This window comes from Schistocerca nitens, chromosome 8 (genome assembly GCF_023898315.1).
Source record: "Schistocerca nitens isolate TAMUIC-IGC-003100 chromosome 8, iqSchNite1.1, whole genome shotgun sequence".
Classification (NCBI taxonomy): Eukaryota; Metazoa; Arthropoda; class Insecta; order Orthoptera; family Acrididae; genus Schistocerca; species Schistocerca nitens.
The window spans coordinates 169,112,497-169,120,058 of record NC_064621.1 but is presented as its reverse complement, the minus strand read 5'-3'; positions in this window follow the sequence as shown (position 1 = coordinate 169,120,058).

Sequence of the window (7,562 nt, the reverse complement as noted above, 5' to 3'; positions counted from 1 at the left end):
AGGCATACAGGCCCTCATTTCAAGGTGGCGTAAGGCCGTAGCATTGAATGGAGATTACGTTGAAAAATAGTGTTGTGTAGCTAAAAGATTGGGGAATAACCTGGTGTATTTCAATGCTGAATAAAACAACCCCTGTTTCAGAAAAAAAATGTGTTGCATTACTTATTGAACTGCCCTCGTATATCCGAACCCTCTGGTACTCTCATTACATCAAGATTATCCACAGACATCCATACAGAATCAGAGAGTGGTAAGTATTCCCCAACTGTAGCCTGTTAACATCGAGCTGTACATTATTTTCATTGCAAAGACCAAAGTGGACTGGAACGCTGGCGCCCCGTCTGCTGCTGCGTGTAGCCGGTGGTGTAACACGCCCCGCTGTCCAGGAGAGCTGTCACGCTTGAATCAATCTCGTTAGAAAACGGCACCTATTTATACCTGGCTGTGCGCCTCTGTTTTGCTAAGCGCGCCGCTTCGTGTCACGTACTCATAACACGCTAGGTTGGTCAGTGGTCCCCTTCTGCCTGCGACTTGTGACATGCAAAACTGCTACGTATACTCTTTACACAATTTGACGGCCCTGTGGCCTCTATTTTACTTCGCAACTGTTGGTATGCGTAACTCACTGCCATCCGGCCCGCATCTGTAACTTGTGCTCAGAATATTGCACAAAACTAACTCTCCCTATTATGAACGTTGGTGCCGCTACAGAGCCATGAACCAATTGTTTGCAGCAGCGTGTCAGTGTGAACAGTGAACAGTACCGAACAGTGAACAAATCCACGAGTAAGCCATGCAAAAGAATTGCAATTGTTTTGTTTCTGTAATAAATTGCAACTTAAATTAATAACCCTTATCAAAGCACCCACGTTAAACCGGCTCAAGTGACTCAATGAGCTGGATCCAGTTCGTACCTTTGAGAGAAAGTGCACTGAAATTTTCAGAGACATCGGTAGCGTGACATCGGTTTCGAAGTGTAAGTCTGAGTAATCTTCCAATGTATTACATTTAAATAAACACCACACCTCGCACACCCTCTGTTATTCAAATTTATTTATCGTTCCATCGGTCATCAAGCTTTCGAACGTTTCAGTTGATAACAACTGTTCATTCAACAAATAGGTGTAGTGGGTTACATTCTGATATGAAAACGCGCATTTTGTATTGACCAAATTAAACTATGGATTGTCGGGGAAATGCTTTCTTGTTATCTTCAACTCATGAAGGTTTAAACACGAGAAACGTCTTTCTAGAGAGCACACTAATGTTGGAGAAATATGTAAATCGAAATTTTATGTCACACTGAAGTTTCATTGTGATAGCTTTAGCAAATTGTGTAGAGGGTGTCAGAAAAGTTGCTGAGTAGTGACAACATATTTTGGAAATGACACACACGGGCGACCTTACAAGTCTGAACCCGCCTGGCTGTATTGGAAAACACTTTCTGTCGATCAGATTGTGATATGCTTTTAAAGTAAGGAGTTACTTCAGTTTATAAGTCACAAAGCGAGTGTGGGCGATTACGAGACACTACATATTTTGCTACTACCCAGAGAAAAAAGTCTTGTGGAGAAAATTCCGGGAAACAAATTCGAAAGACAGATGTTTATGAAGTTTTGAGACACTGTAATGTCTTTTTCCTCGTACTATTTTTACCCTCCCACAGTCGTCCATATGCACACATACAAATAAGTACTACACATGTATACTCAATGGCTAAGCCTCTAATGGCTTTAGCTAAAGTTTTACACTGTTTATAGGATATTGCTCATCACCACCACTACTACGTACATGTGTTATCAGCACTCCTTACAGGCAAACTTAAGTGCACAGTTGGTTATGCTGTTGTTATTTACTCCCCTCCTCGTCTTTAAGATACTAGCATTACTAAAACACTACGGTTCCAGTTAAGAACAGCAATGAAATCTTATTTATGTATGATGATTTCCTTTAAATATAGTCGATATGTAACAATAATTGTTTCACCACTATAGCTTAGAAGCATGTAAACACTGAGTGACATTTAAACCCGTTTCTGAACACTGTGTTTTAGCTTGTTTTAATGTTACAATGCGATGTCCATTACATTTCTCATACAATTCACCTCTATTTGTATACATTTCATCAGGTACATGCAATGAATAGGATATCACGTAACATTAGGATTTCATAATGTTTCCTACCTTGTTTTGTAACATATATGCTATCTTATAGCTTGGGCGTAGCAACTTCGTTTTCTGTTTACATGTGACACTGTACCAAAGATATTCACTAAAGATAGTCTAGTCTTCTACATTGCCAAGTATCTTGTCATCGAGATGTTTTTATACCACATGGCGAAAATATTCTTTTAAAGATCTTTGACCAGCTTCTCAATATTTTGTATAAGTAATACTTACAGTCCTGATCTTATCTGTAGTACTGCCCTGTATAGATTTAGAATTTGGATGTTTGCTGTGAAAGTTCTGTCTCATATATTTACATTCATGGCATACACTACACTTGTAAGTAATGGCTAATGCAATTTGTTGGCTTAAACCACTTTAACCCTTGTAAATATTCATGTTATTTTGCACTTCGTTATAAAAGCTTTTAACATTTCCTGTAACCTACATAAAATAATTTTTATCTTTGGATAGCAACCGTGAAGATTGTCCAAGACGGAAACCGGTAGATTTTGGGTTAAAAAAACAGCTGTTGTTTCAAACATGTGTTTTATACATTACTTAAGGGCTGTTGGCAGTCATCTTCCAAAAATTTCCTAGTTTCCTCTACCGCTCAACCAGATTAGCAATTTTGGAAAGCTTCTGAATTGAAAAAGATCGTTCTATAATTTTAGTTGTTACTCACCAAGTGGAAACCCGCTAACGTCTACACATATGCATTCAAGGAATTGCTGATGCAATTTCCAAGCATGTTATATTTTTCTGAGTCAACTTACATGCGAGAAGCACTTACGTCGCCGTCTGTGAGATGTGTGACTTGATACAACAAACATTATTTCGACGTATTGCATCTATAGTTTCAAATTCTTTATAATATTTTCATTAATACTGATACTTTTCGGTATCTTCATATTGTTCAATAACTTTTTGTTGTTTCGATACTTGTCACATTCTTTCAGTACCTCAGATATTTTTCGATATTTCCATAACTTTTCGATAATTTACGGTACTCTTCTATATTTTTCAACACTTTCAAAATTGGTTTACAGTGATAACAACTGACTTTATGGAAATATGAACTAGCATTATAGCAATGAGTACTGACTGTATACAAATACCACTGGGAGCTATTTCTGACAAATTTAGTGTGGAAGTTCACTGAGATGTTTGTGTCGTAAAATTAAGAGCAACATTTCTCCTTTAACGTTAGTTGTACTCGGGGCCTTCACAGACGCTGATCTAGGAAGGTATTCACAGACGTATTCTAGCGCAGCATAGTCCGCCAACACATCTAGCCCTCAGGGACATGACCTTATTAAGCTGGTGCGTAAGTTCGTAGCGTTTCTCCACGAGACTAGTAAACACAGCAGAAATACTTAACAGAGAATTCAGTCAACAATAATATCTTCTCCTTCACTATTTACAACAGTTTACCAAAGCTGGGGTAAGTTTTCGGTTCTGTGAGCGTAGAAATCACCTGGTTTTGAGGCGAAGAAGTCGTCGAGTCATGTTGAGGAGCGCATTTTCGTCCGAAAAGGAAATTCCTTGGAAGTTGTTCGGTAGAGAGCGGAAAAGGTGAAAACTTGAAGGCAAAAGATCTGCTGAATAAGGCTGGTGCGGAATGACTTCCCAGCTCAGCTCCTATACGAGGTGCGGCTAGAAAAAAACCGGACTGATGCTGGAAAAAACATTTATTTACAATTTCATGTTATCTCCTTCAACGTACTCTCCTCCTCGGTCTCTACACCGCTCCATACGAATTTTCCACTGTTCACAGCAATGCTGCAGATCATTTTCGGTAAGTCCATACATTACTTCCGTCGCTTTTTCTTTTACTGCTTCAACAGTCTCAAATCTAGTTCCTTTCAAAGCTGACTTGACTTTAGGGAAAAGAAAAAAGTCACAGGGGGCCAAATCAGGTGAGTAGGGTGGATGATCTAAGATGGGAATGTTGTGTTTTGCCAAAAACGTCTTCACTGACAACGCACTGTGAGCTGGGGCATTGTCTTGGTGAAGGATCCATGACTTTTTTCTCCACAAATCGTTCCGTTTTCTCCGTACTCGCTCACGTAGGGTAGCCAGGACGCTAGTGTAGTAATGCTGATTTACTGTTTGTCCCTCTGGTACCCAATCAATGTGCACAATCCCTTTGATGTCAAAAAAAACAATCATTCGATTTTAACATTCGTGCTTTTTTTTGTCGTGGAGAACCAGGAGTTTTCCAATGCATCGATTGGCGATTAGTTTCGGGATCGTAAGTAAAAAACCACGATTCATCGCAAGTAATAACATTTTGTAAGAAGGTGGGATAACTTTCAATGTTTTCCAGGATGTCAGAACAAATCATTCTTCGGCGTTCCTTCTGTTCAATTGTGAGACACTTTGGAACCATTTTTGAACACACTTTGTTCATGTTGAAACTTTCATGAAGAATCTGCCTAACACTTTCCTTGTCAACTCCTGTTAACTCAGACACTGCTCTGATTGTTAAACGGCGATCTTGTCGAACAAGTTTACCGATTTTTTCAATGTTTGCATCAGTTTTTGCTGACAATGGTCTGCCAGTGCGAGTGTCACCACTGGTGTCTTCGCGGCCATCTTTAAATCGTTTAAACCACTCAAACACTTGTGTTCGCGATAAACAATCATCGCCGTACACTTGTTGTAACATTACAAACGTTCCACTTGCAGATTTTCCTAGTTTGAAACAAAATTTGATGTTAACACGCTGTTCGTTCTGTACACTCAACATTTTCCGACGCACAGACAAAACGTCAACTACTTAAAACAGACGCCACGGGCAGACTGAGTGCAGGAGGCAGATGAAGAGCAGTAGGCGGAGCGAGAGTCACGTGACAGGGCACGCGACTTTCAGCCTTATTGCATTCGTTTTATTGTTTCACCAGTACTAGTCCGGTTTTTTTCTAGCCACACCTCGTATAGTGCTTTTTTTTGTCAGTGTAGCAGAATGCGGGTGGGCGTTATCGTAGAGTAGCACTGGTTCAGGCAGTCTTCCTGGGCGTTGTTCTTGGTTCGCGTGTTGGCAAGAAATATCAGCAGTGACGGTTACGCCTCAGAGAAGGAATTCGTAGTACACCACACCGTCGCTGTTTCCCCATATTCGTAACATTATTTTTTGTGGATGCTGCTGCTGTGTTTGGGCACAGCCATTCCTATCTTTCCATTACGTTAGCGTAAAGGTACTATTTGCAAATAGTGATGCAGGATAGGAATGGTCGGCGTTGTAAACGAACCAGTTTATGACGAGCAAGCAGAGATGCACTTACGGCCACACGCTGATTTTTGTGATTTTGGCTTAGCGCATGCGTTCCCCTTATACATGATTTTTGAACCTTCCCCATTGCATGAAGTAGTCGCATGATGATGGGACGACCACGGTTCATCAGCACACTGACGTGGATCATTGTCGATCAATGCGTTTAAACGATCTTCATCAAATCCCGAATTTCTTCCTGAACATGGAGCGCCACTAATGTCAAAATAATCCTCGTTAAAAGCAGGAAACCATTTTCTTTCATTGCTCTATCCAGTGGCATTATCGCCATAGACATCGCAAATGTCTCTGGCACCCTCTGCTGCTGCCACCCCTCTACTGAGCTCGAACAGAAGAATACGTCTGAAATATTCCGATTTCTACACATGTCACTCTATTTTCCAGGGACCACATCTCCATCCATTATCTCCAAATGACAAAATGACAATATGGAAACTTAAAAATTAACTGTGAACTACAAACAAGAAATGATAGTCGATAAACGAGCCCATAGCAACCGGAGTTCCAACAAGGTTAGTTGCCGAACTACATTATTATAAAACTTCCTGGCAGATTAAAACTGTGTGCCCGACCGGGACTCGAACTCGGGACCTTTGCCTTTCGCGGGCAAGTGCTCTACCAGATACTGGCAGAAGTAAAGCTGTGGGTACCGGGCGTGAGTCGTGCTTCGGTAGCTCAGTGGTAGAGCACTTGCCCGCGAAAGGCAAAGGTCCCGATTTCGAGTCTCGGTCGGGCACACAGTTCTAATCTGCCAGGAAGTTTCATATCAGCGCACACTCCGCTGCAGAGTGAAAATCTCATTCTGGATACATTATTATAGTTTGCTTGGACTACGATCTGACCCCGCATCGGGTCGTCTGGTCATTTAATTCTACATCTACATAAATTCTCTGCTAGCCACCAAGCGATGTGTGGCGGAGGGCACAATTCGCGCCAAAGTCATATTTCCTCCCCTCTGTTCCACTCGCGGATCGCGCGAGGGAGAAAAGACTTTCTGAACGCCGCAGTACGAGCTCTAATTTCCCTTATCTTTAAATGGTGATCATTGCGCGATTTGCAAGTTGGTGGTAACAATATATGCTCTACATGCTCGGCGAAGATTTGATTTCGGAATTTAGTGAGCATCCCCTTCCGTTTAGCGCGTCGTCAATTTGCAAGTGTGCCCACTTCAAACTTTCTATGAGATTTGTAACGCTCTCGCGATGGCTACATGTACCAGTTACGAATCTTGCCGATCTTCTTTGGACCTTCTCAGTCTCTTGAATCAGACACAACAGGTAAGTGTCCCATACAGACGAACAATACTCCAAGACTGGACGAACTAACGTATTGTAAGCTATTTCCTTTGTTGAAGGACTGCATCGATTCAGGATTCTACCAATAAACCGCAATCTAGAGTTCGCCTTGCCCGTTACTTGTATAATCTGATCATTCCATTTGAGATCATTTCGAACAGTCACACCCAGATACTTGACGGATGTTACCGCTTCCACAGACTGGGCGTTTATTTTGTACTCGTACATTAATTGGGATTTTCGCCTTGTTATAAGCAGTAGGTTACACTTACTAATATTAAGAGATAACTGCCAGCCGGCCGTTGTGGCCGAGCTGTTCTAGGTGCTTCAGTCTGGAACCACGCGACCGCTACGGTCGCAGGTTCGAATCCTGCCGCGGCCATGTATGTGTGTGATGTCCTTAGGTTAGTTAGGTTTAAGTAGTTCTAAGTTCTAGGGGACTGATGACCTCAGATGTTAAGTCCCATAGTTGTCAGCGCCATTTGAACGATTTGATAACTACCAGTCATTACACCACGCATTGATTTTCTGGAAATCCTCATTGATTTGTTCATAGCTTTCGTGTGATACTACTTTCCTGTAGACTACAGGATCATCGGAAAACAGTCTAATGGTGCTGTCAACACCACCAACCGGATCGTTTATGTAAACCGTAGAAAGCACTGGATCTATTATGCTGCCCCGAGGCACACCTGAAGTTACGCATCTTTCTGTTGAAGTCACCCCATTAAGGACGACATAATGCTCTCTACCTGTTAGAAACTTTCTATCCAAATACATATGTCATCGGATAGACCGTAAGCGCTC